This window comes from Alligator mississippiensis, chromosome 2 (assembly GCF_030867095.1).
Source record: "Alligator mississippiensis isolate rAllMis1 chromosome 2, rAllMis1, whole genome shotgun sequence".
In the NCBI taxonomy this organism is placed as follows: Eukaryota; Metazoa; Chordata; order Crocodylia; family Alligatoridae; genus Alligator; species Alligator mississippiensis.
Window position 1 is genome coordinate 254785750 of NC_081825.1, and position 21274 is coordinate 254807023.

General features: G+C 42.7%; 1 long non-coding RNA gene across 1 annotated transcript; it reads right to left on the reverse strand.

Annotated features, from left to right (window-relative positions):
* Positions 1-4321: 4321 nt before the first annotated feature.
* LOC132248794 (uncharacterized) lies at positions 4322-21244 on the reverse strand. Its single transcript, XR_009460213.1, has 2 exons — positions 21158-21244; positions 4322-4687 (listed from the first exon to the last, which is right to left on the reverse strand). It is a non-coding gene; the product is annotated as an uncharacterized LOC132248794 (long non-coding RNA).
* Between the last annotated feature and the right edge of the window lie 30 nt (positions 21245-21274).

Below are 21274 nucleotides of genomic sequence, written 5' to 3' on the forward strand. Positions count from 1 at the left end.
CTCTTGACAACAAAACTTTAAAAACAAACTTGCACACAAAATTGTGGAGCAAGAAATCATCCACACACTTGATTATCTTAAATATGATCTGAACAGGCACAACAGATTCTTACCCCCTTTACCTGGATTAGCTTTTGCGATCCCTTTGTCCTTATGGGTTTATTACTTGTTTGCCTTTTCCAGTACTGCCCCCTTCCCTCTTCTCACCTCTCCTCTCCTCTCCTCTCCTCTCCTCTCCCTCCCACCCTTCCCTCTCTTCTGTATTAAAATAACTCTATTTGATACAGTGCTCTGTGCATATCATTTCACAGCATCCGATGAAGTGAGATCAGACTCACGAAAGCTCATGCTATATATGTCTGATTTAGTTCATTTAAAAGGTGCAAATCTACCCTGTCTTTTGGGATGGTTTAGTCAGGGATGATCCTACCCTGAGCAGGAGGTCCTACTTTCTATGAGGTCCTACTTTCCTCAATTTGCAAATTGTTTGGGTCATTGTCAAATATTAAACTAGATTGTGAAGGCTAAGATTCCCACTCCATAGACTAGTACACTACTTAAATTTTTGAAAAGTAGTGAACTGATGTTTGAAGTGAAGTGTTAGTGTGGTATGGCCCTTTAATTAGGAGGCTTTGAAAAAGTGCAGCTGCAAAAGCTGTGGAAAAGTTCCTTTAAATTAAATCCTGGCATGTTCTGGAACAATGTCAAAATAAAATGGCAGAGCAATCTAAGTTATACTGAACATAAATATACATGAGGCCAAACTCCCCTCTTGTACATGCAACCACATTCTATTCTTTTTCAATAAAATAAGTTGAGAAAAGGGATACAGGGCACAAATATAGAATTATTCTTGGCTAACATGGTAACTGTTGACCATTTAATGAAACCATAATTGTCATTTAATGGCAGGGTAGTTATGTGACAGATTACTACTTTATTACAGGGTAAGGGCATGATTATTTCTGTCCTCCAAGAAAGAAAGAAAGAAAAAAAAAACGCAATAAAACTGAAACTCAGAATACTTTCCCTTATGTATAGAATTCCTAGCACAGGTTTTTCTTGGAGGTGTGAAGAGATTAACTCACTTAACGAGTTTTGGTGAGCTGTTGAGGGCTGCATGGGTAGCCCTAACCCTTGACAGTTGCCCCACCCCCTGAAGCAGGGGACGGGGCTCCCTCCCCAACGGGAGTCCCAGGACCTGTGCAGCAGGGGGTGGGGAAGGCAGTCAGCTCCAGCTCAGCACTTACCCTGGTGCCGTGCGAGTGTAGGAGTTGCAGGTGTGCCAAATGGAGCCCCCACAATAGAGGCAGGCCAGGCAGGCTGTACTCACCTCCACCTGCAGCACTAGCTGGAGTTGCACGCCACCAGGCGCCAGCTCCTGTGTGGGGCATGAGTGCCCTGAGTGCCCCCACCTGTTGCTGCTGTGGGAACTGTGTGCCATGTGGGGGAGTGTATGTGGGGTTCCCCACACCCCTCACCCTCCCTTACACCCACACTCTACTCACCTGAGCTCTGCATTCCCACTGCCTCCCTGGGTGCAGGCTCCATACTGCCACCAGCCCCAGCCCCACGTTCCCTGCCCCCACCCAGCTGCAGCTCTCCCCCATCCCTGCCGCTTCCCTACCTGCTGCCCCAAGCAAGTGGGATGCCAGAGAAGCCAAGAAGGTCCTACAGAAGCTGCTGCTAGCTGGGCTGGGCCATTCTGTCTGCAAGGGTAGGAGCGAGGCACAATAGGATATGCTGTGGGGGGGAGGGATGTATACGTGGGCACCTTGCTTCCACTCTCGTGGGTGGAAGGGCTAGGTGGGGTACAATTTGTTGGTGGGTGCCTGCAGGCTGAATGAAAGTGCCTGGTGGGCTGGATCCAGCCCACGGACCAGATTTTGCCTGCCCCTGGTCTAGAGTGACTTTCAAGTAATCTGTGGATTCCACATAAGGGTGGGGATGCTGGTTTCACTGGGATTACTTATGCAAGTAGTAAAGCCACTCCAGATTTTTAACCCTGGTTCATTCAGGGTCAAAGTTGGAGTGATTTAGCTAACTTGTATTACTATGAGACTCCTGCAGATGTAACAGTTTTGGCATAACAGTTGCTGCATGATCCTGAGTAGCAGCTCTCCCTTCCCTTTTAAAGTAGTTAAAAGGTATGTCCCCATACTCAAAAATTAACAGTTCTGCCTCCACTCACCCCATTGTTCTTTAGATGGAAAAAAAACCATGTTGAGCTGCTACTTTCCATGAAGCAAGCAAGATGGTTCCACCCTGAAAATCCAAAGCTAACCCAAGATCTATGTGAATATTAAAGGATCTGCAAAGAAGTCTGGACCACCCAAATTGTGGTTTTGTGCCTTCATGCTGCTGTGAGGATCCAATTTTCTCCATGGCAGAATGACTCCAGTAAAGTAATGTCTATACTGACAGGGCATGAAGTCTGGTTATTAATCAAGTAATGTAACAGTAAAAGACTTTGGCTTTGAATAAGGACTTGCAGATTTTGCCCACAACTGTTTGTTTTGGTGGGGTTCTAAAATCCTTTGTTATCCCTGAGCTTTCTCCTTTCTTCACAGCTTTTTCAATCTTTTTTTCTTCTGTCTCTCTGCCTTTATTATTTGATGAATTCTGAATTTCTTTAGATCAAAGAAACAAAACTAGGTAAGAGGCATAAGTAATTAATTTTGCTCAGTGTATACTATGCATGTTTGTACATGTCTGTTTATATCCTACTTATTGGTGATTACTCTGGATAAGCAATGACAGCTAATAATTCACTGTTACTAGGATGTTTATGGGGAAAAACTTAAGGTCCTTAACATAGCAGTAGTGCCACAGATACCTTTGGGAATTTTGCTCTATTAGGGTCCAACCTTATTCCTAATGAAGTCCAATGAAGCTGGAACAGACTCCTCAAGACTTCAGCATATAGCTTATGTTAACTGTGCCCATGTGTGGGAGACTGTGTAGTTGTTACTTGCATAAGCAAGTACCGTCCCCGCACAGTGTTTTTCAGACACTATTGCACAGTAGCAACAAGTGTCCGTCACGTCACAGTTAGCGCCCACCAATGCTACTGTGCAGTAACAATGAGCTACTGTACAGTAGCATCTGGTGTAGACATGCGCGGTGTTGGGGAAACATCTTGATTTTAAACTGTGAATAGACTGATCCTTCCCAGTTCCCTAATACTTCATTTATTCCTCAGTTTGTGGTCATATTTACTGTTTGAATCCAAACTAAAGTTTTCACCAGCTGTTTTCTACATCCATAGAATGGTTAGAAATTAATTTACTATGTATTTTACTAAAAGGCAGTAATCCTTTGTAGAATGAAGTTAAGAGGCTTCAGCTTCTAGTCTCCTCACTTTGCTGTATCACACTCTTGTTACACATCCATTTTTACTATGTTCTTGGGATAATAAAGTATTTTAAATATCCCACACAAAGCTTCCATAAAAAATACAATTAAGATTCCACATTAACTGTTTAAATATAGGAAACAAAATTGCTATTTTGACCACAATTCCTCCCTAATACCTTTTGTTTTTCCAGGCTAAATCTATCTAGGCTCTGAATTTTTACATCATATTCCTTAATTTTTTATTTACATAATCATTAGTCTGAAGTGTCTTTTTCAGGCACTTTTCCTTAGTGTTAGGATCTGCACTGAGAGGCACTGAATAACCACAGCTCCCACTGAAATCAGCAATACTAAAGATGTTCAAGTATCTTTCTAGATTTAATCCTCTTTTTTTTTCTTCCAGAGTTTAGTAAGTTCTAGAGGCAGGTTTTTTAAAAGTAATTTTGTCCAGGCTACTCAGACAAATTATGTGATCTCTATTCTTGAAACCTCTTTAGAGCAAGTTAGACAGACATTTGACTGGGATGCTTTAGTCAGGAATGATCCTACTTTGAGCAGGGGGGTGGACTACACTAGATGACACCATGGAGCCTTTTCCAACCCTAATTTTGTATGATTCTATGAAAATTCTGGAAAAATAATTTATTTTTATAAGATGCATTTTTTACTATATTTTCTGACTAGAACTAGAGCAGGTCAGCAAACTTTTTTTTCTCCCCCAAAATATTTAATTTATTTAAAAAAAACCAAACATATTTCATTTAGGTAACATTAAAATAATGTTCCAGTTGGTTAGTGCTGTTTCATGCTTCAAGTCTCTAAACCATAAGAGCCATATTACCAAAGGCCCAATCCTTCTGCTATTGAAGTCATACTAAAATTTCCACTGGCAATATTAGCAGACTGGAATTCCAAGTGAACCTGTCAAGCATGGGTGTTAAAATAAATTTCAAAGCAATCAAAATTATATACTTTTTAAAAAGAGTGCTCTCTTTATGTTTTAGACATTTTAGTGTGACCCTTAGGCTTTGTTACATGCATATATGCTCTTTTACCCGCTCCTCTCCAAAGTCATATTTAGCAATCTTGCCCTTGTGCTTAGCTTCTCCTAGCACAGATTCAGATGCTCAGGAAACCTTCTCTTGTGCTAAAATAAGTCAACTGTTAGAGTTTCGAACTCTGGCAAACCAACTTCTCCAAGGTCTCGTAAAAATTCTGGGCTGTTATCTCCATATGCCTGATAGACTTTTTTGTGCTTATAATTAAAACAGTCTGTCCTTTCTCTGTGACTTCAGGAGAATGGCAATGAGTCATAGGAGCGCTGGAATGCCTATAAGAATAGAAACTGAAGTTAGTAATTCAGAATCACTTCATCTACTGTATTCCATCTATATCCATGTAAACCTTTGCTTTTCTGTCTGGCATGCAACAGAAACACAAAGTAAACCATGCTGATTATAAGTAACATTCCAGCTAGCGTAAGCAGGAGCTGTTTGCAGGTAGATGAAGTTAGGAAGAGATGTAAGGTGCCATTTCACCTTGATGTAACAGGTTCTCTTTTTTACCACTGATGTTTCACCATTCTTGGATCAGAAATTCTCATCACTTCTCCTTAATATGTCCTGAAGCTATCATGGAGAAAAGCTTTTAAGCTTAAAAGTTTAATTGCTTTTTAAAAACTGTTTTAACGATTCGATTTTATAGTATTCTTAGCACTGTTCTTTGTTTCTTTCACTTTATATCCATCCCCTAAACTTAATTTCTCCTTTGCCATTATTAAGTAATCCTTAGGCTCAGGAGCTTAGGGAATTTTTTCTTTACTAAAAGAAAGCTTGCCCACCAGGTGAGTTATTTCCAAAGCTCTCACAGCTCTCATCTTCCCATTTAAAATAAAAATGAGTTTAAGCAAAAAATTAACTTGATGTTAAAACAGGAGCTTCTGGAAGCTCTTGTCTTAGTGACAGCCTTAACAAACCAATCACATTATTGAAGACCTTCTTCTCATGGAACAAGAGCGCTTCCTTTCTGACATTCCAGAAAGCAAAACTAAACACCTCAAGTGTTCTTTGACGATTCAGCACATAGTCTTCCCTAGAGTCTCTTCCTTAGTTCCTTCTCTCTAAAACTAAACAAATGCCTGTGTGCACACATACCTACACATGCATACCCCTTCCGATACCTTGTCCCGCCCTCAAATTGATAAGTGAATGGACAATGGGAAGTTAGATAATTCCTAAACTTGGAAGAATTTAAATCACACAAGCAAAAGGCAGAGATGATTTTGTTAGCTAAAGTTTACAAGTTTGAGTCTGCAGTGTGCAGGGTACCTCCTGAGAACTGATGAATACCCTCAACCTTCAGTGAAGTCTGTCGGAGTTGAAGGGTATAACATCCAGAGCCTCAAAAATATTTCAGCCCCTAACTCCAACTGATTTCAAAATTTGTTATGTACCTAAATGCCCTTAGACTAGCAACAGAGGGCACTTCTACAAGTGCTTCATGGGGGGGCAGCGCTTTAATTAGAGTGGCTCCAAGAACTGCTCTAATTAAAGCACCACCGTGTCTCCTGTATCAGTGTCCCCACACTTAAATAAGGTGGCACAGCTGCTTGAACTAAAGCTCATTCAAGAAACTTCAGTTCAAGTGCCCCTGCTGCCATTTTAAGTGCAGGGATGTTGATAAATGGATTGCAGGAGGCTACTGGAGTGTGGCAATTGCCACAATTAATCAAGTCTGCTCCAATATGGTGAATTCTAGCATGTCAGAGTAGCCTCAGCGCTTATGTATAGGCAGCCAGAAGTTGCACCTAAACCGGTTTAAGTGATCAGAAACCAGTTTACACCTGTAACAGAACAGAAGTTCAGTGCACTTAAATGACTTTCAAAATGGCTGAAACAGGTTTAAGATGAACCTGGTTGGATGTAGTATGAGACTTAATTGATTTAGGTCAAACCATTTTATAGAACTTCTCCCATAGCCCCTTCCCAGTTCAAGTTAATTCATAGTCCCCCAGGATGCTCTGCGGGCCTGGGGTGGGCTGTCTTCTCCAGTGAAGCAGGGTTGGCCTCACCCCTCTGCTCCCTAGCCTGAGCACTATCACTGCTCTGGCTAGCTGAGAAGTGGTTGGGGTGAGGGGGGAGGAACCCAGGAGGGGACCCCGGCTGGAGTGGGCCTGGTGTGTGTGGGGGGAGGAACAGCCCCTCCCAGGCTTTTCCCCTGCTTGAACAGAGAGTAGGTGGGTGTGGTCAGACCCTGGCCTGGGCTGGCATGCTGAGGCAGAGAGGGGGAGGGGTGTTTAAACCCCCTCCATGGCCAACACTGGACCCTAGTCAAGGTCTGCCAGGGGTGAAGCAGCCCTCAGGCTTTTCCCCTGCTCCCTGCTCAAGCAGAGAGTGGGGGAAAAGCCTGGGAGGGTCTGCTTCTCCCTCTGCCAGGGTCTGCTTTGGGTCAGGGAGGCAGTTTAAGCCCCTCTTCCCCTTTCACCTCAGTGTGCTGGCCCAGACCAGAGCCTGGCCACTCCTCTTGCTCTCTGCTCCAGTGGGGAATGGGGGGAGAAGCCTGGGAGGAGTTCCTTTCTCCCATCCCCCCCCGGCGCAAGCCAGGATCAGGGGGCGTGGTAAAGGAATCAATCCCAGCTCTGGGCAGGAATGGGGAGTAAAGTCCTCACTTCAGGCTTCTCCTCCCCCCCCCAGTTGGGGATCCAGTGGGTGGGGAGTGTTTTTTCCCTCACCCTAATGTCTAATATTAAGTCTGGTAACAAGGGGGACGGGTTCCTTCTCTGCACCAGGGCCAGGGAATGCCTTCTGAGGATGGGGGACCCAGCCAGCCTCAGGCTAGAGGGACTGTTCCCCCCAGGGGGGATAGGCGCAAGTGTTTGTGGGGTCTGTGCTGAGCAGCCAATCAAGGATAAGACCTGCTTGGCTACATTTCTGTGCCTTTGGCAGTGGCTGGCAGGCATGCTCCATCACCCCCCAGCTACTGGTGCAGGCCACTGCAGGAGGTCTGTCTGTCTTTCTGTTTTCAAAAGTGAATGTCTTTTCACTTGCTGCTTGGTTCAATCTACGCAGTTTAGACCAACTTGCAAAATCTGAATTGATTCAGCCTGGGGGTTTTTAAATGTTTGTACTTAGCCTTAATGATCTTGGCCTAACCACATTTTTGGATCAGGCTCTTTTAGTGGAGAAATGTGAGATGACCAGAAATAGAATCTATCAAAATTGTTTTGATACAGCCCCAGTAAAAGCAAGCAGTGTACTTTCACTCAAACTCTCATTGAGGGATAAGTTCACCCCTGGTGTAACTTCTTTGAAGTCAAGAGGCTATGCGATTTAGAGGCAACCTTTTCTGAACACAGCTTTTATTTTTAATACCGATGTTTCTCCAACAATAATCATGTTTGAATGGGCTGTTTTATCTAATATACTTTGATTTCATAAAAACATACATTTTTTAAATCAAGAGGTTTTATCAGTTCCATTTGCTAATGAATTAGGGTTTTTTGTTACATCAGGTTTCTTATTTTCTTTAAAAGTTTATTACTTTATCATTCAAAAGGTTGCTTCTGTATTCCTGTATATATTTGGTTTGGTGCCCAGAAATGTACTATTTTTAACAGGGCTACTTCATTAAAAGTTATTACTTTACAGAGGTTCTGCCATGCATACATAATTATATATATGCCCTTCTCTAACTAACATTGTGTTAAAGTCTCCATTATGAATTTTGCTTTTAATGTTTATTGTCTCTGCCATTTCAGATCTTATCAATTCGGCACCTAACTTCTTAGCTTCAATTATTTTGTTAAATAAAAAAAAGAGTATTAGTCTGTCAAAATATGGTTGTCATTAATATTAGACCTTTCAAAAATACTGATGTTGGGAATCATCAGCGTAACCTCTTCTCACTCTTCTCCACTCTTATAATGCCAAGAGAAGGCACAGAGAAATGGGCACAGCTATTAACATATGGAAATTATCTGTACCTGACAAAGCTGACCTAGACAAACATAGGTTCATTTTCAATGACCTACATAGGCATTGCATTCTCCAGGGATCTATTTGGCTTTGAACTGTTTAGAACCTCCATGCTGCTTGTTGGGCGAGATATCTTGAGATCTCTAATGTGGGCTACTAGCATCTATAAGCATATTATAGTGTTTCAGGTATTCTGCCATGTAGCTGAGTCTGAGGGACTGAAGTGGCAATTATGAGGATTCCTTGGGTTAACTACTGCCTGAGAACACAGGGGACTAGACTTAATGGCTCAAGAGGTCCCTTTCAGTCCTGTGTTTCTATGATAGGGATACAGGATAAAGCTTTCTCCAGGTTTGAAGAGAGATTGTGTGTGAAGGCCAACATGGATACCTACTAGGGCTGTGCGAAGCTTTGGTTACTGATTCAATTCAGCGGAGTTTTGGTCCGATTCAGCGACTGAATCTCCAAATCCAAATTGAATCAGGAGACCCTTTAATGTCTCCTAATCGAATTGGAACCCTCTGAATTGATTTGGAGAGATTCAGAGAGATTCGATGATTCGGACATAGACACAGCTTTAAATGTTTTTTCTACATACCTCAAGGTACCAGGTGGCTTGTGAATGCTGAGATGCTGGGGCAGATGGAGCATCCCATGGAAGCACGGGTGGGTCCCCAGCACGCTCAGCAGTGGACCCGGAAATGGACCAGAAGTGCTTCCGGTTCACTTCTGGGTTTGCCACTGAGCACACTGGGGGTGGGGAGAGAGGCATGCTCCTGTAGGACGCTCCATCCGCCCCACCATTGCAGCATTTACAAGCTGTGCCTGGTACCTCAAGGAATGTAGAAAAAACATTTAAAGCTGCGTCTATGGCTGAATCACTGATTCTCCGAATCAGCATCCAATCTTCAGATTTGGATTCAGCTTAATTGAATTAGGACAGTGATCTGAATCAACAAATCGAATCACTGTCCCTGATACTGGCCAAATCCAGATCTAATATGACCCATTTTGCATACCCCTAATACCTACATTCTTTGGTTAGGAACTGAATGGAAAGAATCCAAGAAAAATACTCAGGTAAGGATCGTGAAAGGAATTACATTTTCCCAGTTGTATGTGGGCTTTCTACCAGTTTCCTAAAGATGGGAAGGCCTGGGTTGGGTATGATTACTTATAGTATGGGTGACCTCACCTCCTCACTCACCCCTCCTGGGTCCACCCATGCCTTAAGTGATCATATTCAATACCTAGTCTTTATACACTTGCTTCAGGTAAACAATTGTATATAGATTTTACACCAGGTAAGTGGCAGAAGGAAAGGAGTGGGGGTGGGGAGAGTTAACAAGTAGTGGCAGCATTTATCTTTGGTTTCTGAAGCTATGCAGTGGTTCCAGCAAGGGCAGTTCTGACAAGCTGATGATCTCAGACAGTTCATCATGCATGTGCATTGATTAGCTTCTATACATGGAAAATTTAAAAATTTGTTATAATTTGCCATGTATAGAATCTAATTCCTGGAGAATTGTCTTAAACATGTCCCCACCAGTACCCCTCACCAGGGTAAGCAGTGGTAGTGGGGCAGACAGTAGGGGAGGCAGTGGGGACAGAGGAGGAGGGAGGTGATAGGAGGCAGGCACCTTTCCCCTTCCCAGAGCCTTGGGCCCCTGCCTGCCCTCCCCATGCCACTTCTGACTCACCCAACTGCCTTGGGCCTCCACCTTCCCTGCCCCACATCTCCCCCGCTACAGCCTCTGTCTCCTGCCTGCCCATCTCCCTCCCACCCCCACTTACTTTTGCTCCTGTACCAGCAGGTTTTGTCCCCACTCCAGCCTGGGGCATGGAGTAGAGCCCCATCCTGGTCCCACAGCAGGGAGTGAGGGACAGGGCACGGGGGGCTGACATGGTGGCAAGGAGTGGGAGAGTGGGGGCAGGGTGGAACAGGGGATGGGGCACAGGGAGTATCGGGCAGGCACAGGCACTGGGAGACAGGGGCCAAGTGCAGCCATGGAGGAGGTGGGGCAAAGGGCCTGGGGGACATGGGGCAGGGGGTATTTTGCTGGAGGCAGGCAGAAGGGGGAGTGGGGGTATGCAGTAGTGGGGTGGGCAGGGCGGGGAGCAATGTGGTGAGGGAACTGGCATAGGAATGGGGGAAGGGTTAGGGAGGTGGGCAGAGAGGGTAAGGGGTGGGGGTCTAGGCCCTCACACCTTGCCACTGCTTCCCCTGCTGCAGCAGTGGGACATGAATTTTAGACTACTTTCCAATAAAGATAAAAATGTATCATTTTCTATGTATAGAATCTAGTTATTAGGCGAGTTGTCTTAAATTCAAAGTCATCTTGGATTCAGACAAATACAGTATTTACCTGCTGTTACATTACCTAATGTGACATAATGATAAATATTTTAGCATACTGGCACAAACAAGGTGAAGATAAGTTGAAGGGTATTTAACTCAACTTTTCCTCTCTCAAACTTTTATCTTGCATGAAGTGTTAAGACCAGGGTGCATTTATGCACCTACTTTTTGTTTATAGCTGTTCTTTTACTGCTATGAGCCTCTCAAATATTTTCAGTTCTGCATGAGTGAAATGGAATGTTGGAGTTATTTTTTCTGAAGAGGGGTACTGAGGTTCATTCTCCATGAGTTAATGCTGCAAGCTCTACAAATGTCTTTTGTGTATTTAACTATGGTGAAGGTAATATAGCTGATGTGTTTGAAGACTGTGGATCCAATCCCCACACCAGAACCTAGCTGATAGGAGTACTGACTTCACACTTCAGCACTTGGGGGGAAAATGTGCTAGTTGCTATCCTTTTGGATGCGACATTAAATCAAGATTCCTTCAGCTTGTCTCTGATGGCTTTCTAGGTAGAAGTTACAGCTTGAGGCATAGTTCAAAAAGTAGGGGATAAGTGATATCCTACCTAATGTTATCTCTCTCAAAAACATGCTTGGGCATTGTGTGATCATGTTGAACATATAACTGCTTTGTTTGCTTTCCAAGTCACTTCACTACTAGTATTTGAGGCATCATACCCTGTAAATAGCTTTAAGATAGGGTTAACTGCAGAAAATTAACCCTGTATAACAAACCCTACCTTAATGCACTAATGTCTTTATATAAAAAGTAATGCTGTTGTGTTGAAAGTAGACTCTTTCTACTCTTCTTTTATTGCAATTGCATGATACAGGGTTAACTTTCTGTAGTGTACTCCCATTGACTTCAATGGCCTGCTATCAAAAATGAATCTCCATCAACCTCAATGAGACTCATTTCTGATAGTGTTGGCCCATTGACTTCAATGAAACACTACTGAAAATTAATCTCCATTCACTTCAATGGAGTCCTATTTCTAACAGTATTAGACCATTGACTTCAATATCAGACTGTTATTACCAAATCTCCATACACTTTTTTACTGACAAAACTTGTTTCTTGTAATGTTAGTCCATTGCCTTTAGAGAAACACAACTAACTACTAACCTCCAATGAAAAAAAGTTTCTTCCTGTAATATCTCGATAGTATTTTAATTGCTCATGCGTAACATTTTTAAAGCTGTTATATACCCAAACAAACATTTTTTGAAAAACAGAGCTATAAAATACATTAGTAAAAAGCAGGCATTTTATAATGAACTACAGTTCATTATAAAATTTAATAACAGGGAAAAGCTCAAGTTGCAACAGTTAAGTTTTTTTTTTCCTTGAGACATTGTGTAAATCCTCTAAGAAGCCAAAGTGATTATTGGAGGAAGGAAATATGGTTTAGAGAAGACAGAGAAGCGTATTTGTTTTTATTTTGATCCCTCCAAACAAGCAAGCAAACAACCATATTAATGATTTCCGAATAGTCTTTATCTAGTCCATTACTGAACAGAACCCTCTACAATTCTACCCCATTTTTGTACTCTATGGCTGCTCCTACAGTTGCTGGTTTTTCAAATATGACAGTTTAATCTGAACCACAGTGTTTTCAATCTTCTTCCTATGCAATTCTCAATTTTGGTATCCATGTCAGATCTACTTATCCTTCTGTTATCTATATTAACACTTTCCAGGTATGATCATTTGTGATATTTGATCTCTTCAAAGTTGATCATTGATTCACATTTTTGTTGTACTCGCTGAACTAGCTTGAAATCTATCCATCTGCATACAGAACCATTTTGCCATTTTCCTTCAGGAGCCAGACAATTTATAGCTTATCTCAGACCAAATAAATCAGGAAGGTTATATTTATAAGTCTGATATACTATATATTAATAGAGATTTGATCATTATCACACTGTCATACAGTAGTATAATTAGCTTCTAGTACACCATATACATTTACTGAGCAGATAGCATTGCTATATATGGATTAAGGCTAAGAGATTTGGAGAATGGAAAGTGTGCACAGGCTTCCTGCATACTACTCATTCCTATTAGTGATGAGGCAAGTCTTCTTCATTTCTCTGCACTGATTCACCTGAGTGACTTTGTAACTATAATTATCTTTAGCCTGAGCAATTTCTCTGCAACAGCACATTTACTGTAATTTTGAACAAAGAAATATAGATTCCCACTCGAAGCTTAACTTTAGTATCTACCACTGGAAAAGGCCTTGACTCCAACTTCTGTTCTGGAAAGAAACAGACATTTCTCAGTTGTGCCTTCAGACAATGTGCTAATCTCAATACCTGAATGCCTCCTTATAAACAGCTAGTGCTAATATTCAGAGATTGAGCATCCTGAATTCTAAATGAAGTCAATGGAAGTTACAAGTGTGAAGGATCTTCTTCAAATACTGAGTCCTTAGGATTCTAAAGCTGAGCACTCACACTGACATGACAGATATTCTGGGCCACTTTTAGAAATTCAAAATTAATAATTATCTTTCTGTGATGCCATCATTGTAATTGAAAGAGGAACCACTATTGATGTATCTACTTCCATTACTATGTGGTTATTGAACATTTGCTTTTTCAATAGGGAATGGCACATGTAAATAATTACCCAGTGTTAAAAATGAGTTCATATTGGAAGAAATCTGGGTCAACAGTTTTAAAGTCGCATGCATTTAAAGATGACATTTTTGTTCAAGGCCAGGCGTTGGCAACCTTTTCCCAGTGCAGCCTGGGAGCTTGCAACTTGGCTGTGGCTGCAGACCAGAAGTTTCTTCCCTGTGAGAGGGACCCAGCTGAAGCATTCATTCTCACTAAAGATTCCTGACCCCTCTGCAGTGACAGAAACAAATGTGGTAAAGCAGTAGATAGGCTCCACAGCAGAATGGAAAACTGCAGAGAGGCAGCACAATGCAGTTCCGCCACCAATCCTCCATAGCAGATTGGACCTTTGCAGGCCAGATCCAGCCTATGGGATCCGATTGCCCACCCCTACTCTAGGCCAATCCAAATACTATGACTGGCTGGCATTCTGAAATGGACTGCAAGATTTCTGATTCTTGCTAGAAGAAGACTGGGGACAATGCTCACTGGGCTTTTGTGGGAGCAGAAAAAAAGGTAGGAACTACCCTAAACATCTACTTCTGACTCCTCTGAACTTGACAAATAATTACTACCTTAAGTTTCTTAAACCATTAACAGAAAAGAACTCTTCCTTGGATCTCTCTCGTGTATTTTACAACCCTTGTAGCAGCAGGATATTAGCTCCCATTGTCTTACTGCTTTACCTGTGACTGGTTAGGGTGTTATGTCTTGTGTTTGTATCAGGACTGACTGCGTAGTTTTACTAACAGGTTAAACAACAGATTGTGTTGGATGGGTTGGGGTTGAACTACCTGACCTCTGGAGGCCCCTTTCAGCCCTACATTTTTAGGATTCTATTCCTACTTTACTGGCTACTTTTCTGGATTAAGCAGGGTAGAGGTACAAAAAAGGATTACCTTCTAATGGAAAAGGAACTGCAGTCGGAACTAGAAGGCTTGGCTAGAAGCTTGGCATTAAAGACCTTGACCTGCTCTAAACTATAGAGACTCCCATTTATTCCTGTGGTAAGAATAGTCAAGTTCATAACACATTTATATCTTTTCTGTTGTTGTTCAGTGTCAGTCATCACATCTAGATTACAATCAAGGGGAAGAAACACTACATTGTAGAATAAGCTACTAGGATGCTACTGCTTTGTTGGTTGGCATTTTGTCAGTTGGCGCCAATAAGTAGACCAGCTAAACTAGGCCACACTAGCCATGGATGGAAGAGTTCTGTAGGGGAGAAATCTATAACACTGTTCTTACTTTACTGTTACAGTAACTTTTGATTAATCTTTTCAAGAATAAACTGAGACCAAAAGCTGCCTATAGATGCACTTGTTCATGTTCTAATTCGAATGCTCTAGCATGATCTCAACGTCATGTGTATTAAGCCTCCCTGCATTTCAAAATGGCTGTGGGGGCGCTTTAACTAAAGTTCATTGAATGAGCTTTAGTTAAAGTGTCCCATGATCATTTTGAAATGTGGGGGAGGGGAACGGCTTAACACGTGTGTAAATGAGCCATTTTATTTAGAGAGGCTGCCTGGGAACCGCTCCAATTAAAATGCCCCTGCCCCTTCCCCCAGCATGTGTATAGGCAGCCAAAAAAGTCTTTTTCCTACTAAACTGGAATGGATGAAGACATTAAGCTCTTCCCTTGAGCAAAGGAGACAAATCAAGCTGTTACTGTGACTGCCTGATGGAATACATACCAACCAAGTTTCTGTTTTTGCAAATGATATTGGTTAGAAACAGAGGCAGATTAAAAATAAATGTGGTTGAAAAGGGCTAGAAAAAAAACTGCTGGCTTTCCCTATGTTCTTTATAAGCTGAACTGACCCTCAAAACACACTTGACTGAAGAGAATTATTTAATGTAATGGAGGCTTCATGGACACTGTATAGTGAAGACGCAAATAGAAGAAGATGCTGGTGCCACTTTGAGACCCTGGAGAGAAAGGAATCCATTTGATTTGTCTTTGTCTTCTTGAACTAAACGTGTTTGCAGGCTTTATAGTATGATTCAGGTTCTGGTTAGAGGAGCAAGCTGAAAATGATTTCCCTGATACTGTTCTCCTGCTATTCCCAAGGTGATCCTAAACTGATTACCAGCAAAGTAGAGGATTAGCTCACTTTGAAGGCTCTGATGGTGATCTTGAAAGGGAAGAAGAAAGGCATTCAGGTACTAAAGCTATCTGGATGAACACCCTAGAATATCCACAATTCAACTGCTGTCTACAGGAGCAATTTAAGTCTGGGGAAGGCAAGCTGAAGCCATTTGAGCTTCACCTGGAGCTGCTGAACACTTTTTTGTAAGGTTCAACACTATGGAAAACCTCTGGTGCTAAGAGATTTACCATTAATTAGGACTTCTATCCAGAGCAGTATCTACAACACAGGAAAAATTAACTTTTACACTGTAGCTATAACAATGGAAAATGAGCTGTCTTTTGTCATTACATGGTATAAGTCAAAAGGGCTTTTTGCTTTCACATATCCAAGGATTTAGGATTACTGGGAATTGAAAAGACTAGATATAGTCTCTTCTGAGGCATCTCTAAAGGTTTGAAAAGGACAAAGATATTTTAGGGTTCTTGAGTGATATATCATTCTTCCCCCTTCCTCTGTCCTAGAGGCATCACCCTCATAATGCTCAGCTGCCAATACTGATGAGTGAGATTCTAAGATTAGCCTTAGACTTTAACTCTAGTTTCCCAGTGGCAGCACAGTGTGCTAATCGTTGAGCCACTGGGATAGCCCTGTAAGGCATTCTTCTAATAGTTTTTCTAGTTCTTCCACTGATGTCCTTATACATCTTTTATGATTTCGATAGTGATGCTACTTCCCCAGGCATTTTCCTTCTATCTTCTTCTCTGCTTGCTTTTCCTTTGAATATGGGGGGGGGGGAGGAGGTGCTATCTTAATCTCTTCTTTCATCCCCAGTGCATTCTTTTAGAGAGGAAATTTCCCTCATCTACTTTTCCAGTTCTGTGCCCTGTATATATGTTCAGGAATTCAAAAAGTGGAAAATATTTGTGATTACTTCCTATCTGAACACTGATGGCCTTTTCCCCCAATTTACTATTCACTGTTTAAAGGTGTTATGGTTTGCTTTTGCTTTTTCAGATGAATGGTCAATTCTATTTAAAATTAAACTGCAAGTATATATTTTAAATGGCACTCATTAGTTTTACAAAGAAATGAAAACAAAATGTAGCACTTGACATCATTTGAGGGGGAAAATTATGTTCTCTTATATAGTTCTGGAAAGAAACTATATTGTAACGACTGCTCTTCTCTAATATGCTCTGCTGATAAATAGTGAAAGGAAATTCTTCTTCCCTAACTATATATTTCTCTCTCACTATACATATATAAACTCCTTTGGGAATAAGTTTAGCAATATAACTTGAGATATGAGGTAGCTGATATATGTGTAGTATTAATAAGAAAAATATTTTCATTGCATATATGTTATAAAGCTCGTGGAATATTATAGGTAATGAAAGTACAGGTCAGCTGAAAAGTCATCCTCTCGCTATTCTGCTCATAATTTTCTCTACATGGTCCACCCTCTGCATGTTTCTTCTCTGTTGTTTTTTCTTTCCTTCTACTCACTGTCATTAAGTGAATGGCCTTTGAATGACCAATGCTTCACAGTACCAGTATATATTGGTATCAGCAGCTGATGCAGCAGTCAGTGGACACATGTAAAAATAGGAAGTTGTAAAATAATAAATCAAATATTTAATGCCTACACAGAAGATATGGACTTTATCTACACTTAATGGGTGGGGAGGCTGATTACTCATTCATGGCTACGCCACTCATGAATGATGAGGTCACCCATATCTCATGAAGATAAATGCCATATCCTGTTATGACATATTCCTTTTATATAAAATTAGTTCAATTTTCTCACTAGTGAGAGGAATCAGTATAACTAAAAAAAATTCCCTTCAGAGATAAAGGCATTTTTCCACTGTAATTCATTATGTATCCTATTTTCATTTTATTTTATTTCTGTTCTGTTTTGTTCTATCTTATCCTGTTCTATGTATAGTATTTTACTCTCCTCCTAAATGATATCTGACTAAAGTGAAGCAAAAATTAGATGATACAATGAAGCTTTGTAGCATTCTCTCTAGTACCTGTCACAGGCTCCTTCCAACAGCCGATAATGAAAATTCAAAGTCAAACCATTTAACTTTAAGTAAATGGAAATGAATTTCCAGAGAAGAGATATTTTTTTCACCTGTGAAAGGAAGGAACAGTAGTACACTGACAATGAGGATAAAGATATAACATATAATTGTGATAGATAGGTATACGTAATATATAAATATTAAATGTTGTTATATTACAGTCATGTGTTTTTAATTTTTATCTTTATAGTGCTTTTTGCCATAAAAGTGAAAGATCGACAGCACATTTAAGAAACAACAGTACTGCACCTGAACATCTTTGAGCTCAATCAATAGGAAGCAACTTGCAGAATGCTGCATTTAGACAAAAAGAATTTCATTCAAGAACCAGAATTCAGCAAAAATGTGGGAATGATGGAAAACAAATGAACTTAAAATAGGGCTGGATTTTCCTTTCTTTTCAGCCAGCATAGCAAAGTAAGTAGATTAATTTCCACCAGCATGACATTTCTGATTTAAAACTAGTGAAAGTGGGATGAGAATCAGACCCACAAGTACACTGACATGAGAATATAAATCTTACAATAGACATTTTAATTCATTTGTGAAGAATGATTCAAATGACAGAATTTATTCTTTGCTTTACTATTATACCTCTTAACTGTGGGAAAAAAGATACAGACAGACAATCAAAATGCACTATTCTATGGCCATGGAACAACATTTATTATTCCATATTCTTCAGGAGCTATGAAACAAAGATCAAACTGAGACTGAATCTGGTTTCAGGAATCTGGAATTGTTGATTTCAATTATGCAAACTCAGGACTGGAGTGATTTCTAGTTAAGGTAGGCTTTGTTGGGTTTGGCCAAAGGCAGTCTCTCTTAGTCTCAGCTGTTGCCTTTGAATCATGAAAGTGGTTATAGTTTCCACTGCAGAGTATGCAAGTGATAGCCCAAGGATGGGGACTTCTAGACATTTAATTCCTGGATACAAGTTGGCAGAAAAATGGATGGATAATTTGGGAGATGGCTACTCTTTGCATTTAAATTCCTTTCAGTATTTTTCCATAACAAATTAGACTGGTAGCCTAGCCTATATTCATGCCAGTCTTGTACTGTATTGCCAGAAAAAGGAAAGGAACTGTTCAGAAGTCTTTAATTATTCCTCCAGCCATTTATTGACCTGCTCTCTAAAGGCCATACTCAGTCCTTGATCTGCATGCAAAATTCTTATTGACACCACAGGGAGGGCCACAGGCAGATGGAGGTTAGTATATAAATCTTAGATTTTAAATGTGTCAATTACAAAGGAGAAAAACACAGAAACTGCAGTCATTTAAAGAAGGTGAATATCTTCCTCTAATGTTGCTATTTAAACATGGAGTTTGAATAACATTTTTGTTAGTGAGAATCCCCCTCCCCAACCAGCTATCTAACCTATACTTTTCTGGAGTCTTTATATTTAATACTCAAACAATTGATGTCCCTGTGGTATAAACAGGATAGATAATGAATATAAGTGGGATAGAAAATTAATCCTACTTGTGAGGGAAGAGAGTCATAATTCACTTAGGCTTCTCAGCTCTTACGTTATGAGGTCTTCAGCTAACTCATGGGATCCATTCCACATCCCACAGATGCTCATTATGAATTCTTTTTATGTGCAACATGTGGGGACTAACCAGTTTCATATCTCCTGGTATTAACTGCAATCCGGAGCATTTTGTATTAAAATAGAATGCAAACACAGATGCTATTTAATACAAAGGATATGAATGCAGCCTCTCTTTTAACATAAAGTTAATGGGTCTTAATTTGGTTTGGAACAAAAATGGAAAGTAAAGGTCAAGGGGCAGAGGATATTGTTGGACTTAAGGGACAATCTAAAATTCACAGAGGCAACGTTGAGGGGAGATGCGTACTGCCAAGATGAACAGCTTTGACTGTAGGACTCAGGGGCATGATGCATCCAAAGGCACCTGCTCACTAGGGGTCCCTCCTACACCTTTCAACATCCCACCATGTGACTCAAAGTACTGCCATGCCCTCACTAGGATGCCTTGGCATCAAGGCCAGCTCCCTCACTCAGTGCTGTCACCTATGTTCTGGTTGCTACTGGCCCATCCACCCTAGCAGCATACGTGGTACTTGGCTGTGAGGTACCCTGGAGGGTGACAGCTCTCACTTCCCAGAGCTGCTCCTTCAGCTGCGGAGCTGAAGGGCCTGGGCTCCGGCCCACCAGTGCCCAGCACAGGAGAGGGAGGGACGTCTGGCCCCGCGGCCCTTCCTTTGCCCTCTCCCTAATACTCCGTACAAAGCAACTGGCCTATAATCACCTTCCTCACACACGTCGCTGGCCTGGCCCCGGTGCTTTTGCTCGGGGAGGGCACATGTGCGCAGAGTGTTGTTTTGCCCAGCCTCGCAGCGAGGCCGCGTGCCTGCTGCCTGGGCAGAGCTACAGGTTGCCTCCATCCCAGGACCCGCGGGGGCTTCTCCCCCCCGGCGCGGGATCAGCCCCGCTCGCCTCTCTCGGCGCCAAGGGTTAATCAGGTGCAGCTCCGCGCCGGGGACCGGCGATTGGCTGCGAGGCGCGCGGCCCTGGCTTGCAGCGCCGGTGGTTAACGCGAGGGGAGTCAATCAGCGGCGCGGCGGAGCAAGTTGTTGCTCCCTCGTTGACTCGCGGTCCCCGCGGGGAGGGAGGCGGGAGTGACACGGGACGGGCGGGCGGGCCCGGCCCGGGAGTGGTGGGGTGAGCTCCGTGCGGCGGGGACGAGGGGCACATAAATCCCCTCTCCCCGGCCGGGCGGTGGGGTGCCCCCGCTCCTCTCAGCGCTGCACAAAAGACCGGTACAGCTGCAGCTGCCTCCCCGCAGAGGAAGAGCGCAGCCCAGGCACCTTCGCAGCCGCCGCCAGTACTGCTCCTTCCTGCTCCACGTTGTTGGCGGGGGGGGGGGGGGGGGTCTTTTTTTCTTTTGGCCCAGCTCTGGTAGAATTGATGTGTGGCAGGACTCCGTGCCCCCCTCCCCTCCCAGCACCGCACAAGTTTAACTAGCAATAACATCGCTGCACACTAGGAGGGGAGGAGAGCCGGCTCCCCGCAATAGGGAACAAACTCTGCCTGGGCACAAAAGCGGCGCATTTCCTCGCTGTCCTCTACAGAAAGAAAGAGAAAATAAAAAAAAAAAGGGGGGGGAGCAAAAGCAAGTTCCCAAGAACAAGAACTCGGTAGGCAGCAGCCTTCCGCTCTTCCTTCTCCCTCCAGGACTTCGGAGCAAGGGCTGTATCCACCCCTCCCTCTCCCCGCACACTTGGCTCTGGCCCAGGCTGTGGTCAGCAGCGTGTATTATTACTTCGTTGAGACGGAGAAATCCTCTAAGACTTGCATTTTGGGTGGAGGTTGGGAGGTGGGGGAGAGGGAGAGAGAGAGGGAGGAGGGAAAAAAGGCAACATTTGCTGCTCATCATTTTCCCTGCACCGTTAAAGTAATTGCGCCCCCCTCTCTCCTCTCTGTCCCTCCTCAGCTCGGATTTTCTGTGCCGTCTCCAGCTCCAGTGGTGTTAGCTCTACCTCCCCCCCCCCAAATCCTCACACGCTGCATGTTTGCAAACCGGTAAAATATCTCCCCCCTTTACCCCCAGCCCCCCCCGCAAACTCCTCTCGAGCTCAGCCCAGCAGCTCAGATCAAAGCGCCTTCCCGCACTCACAGTGGCCGCCGCTCACTAATGGGATTGCAGTGTGCCTGGCTCTGTTGCTGCAGCCGCCGGAGGGAGAGTAGCTGCTGCACCTCTTCGCCGAGACTCGCCGGGTGCTGAGCCGCGGGG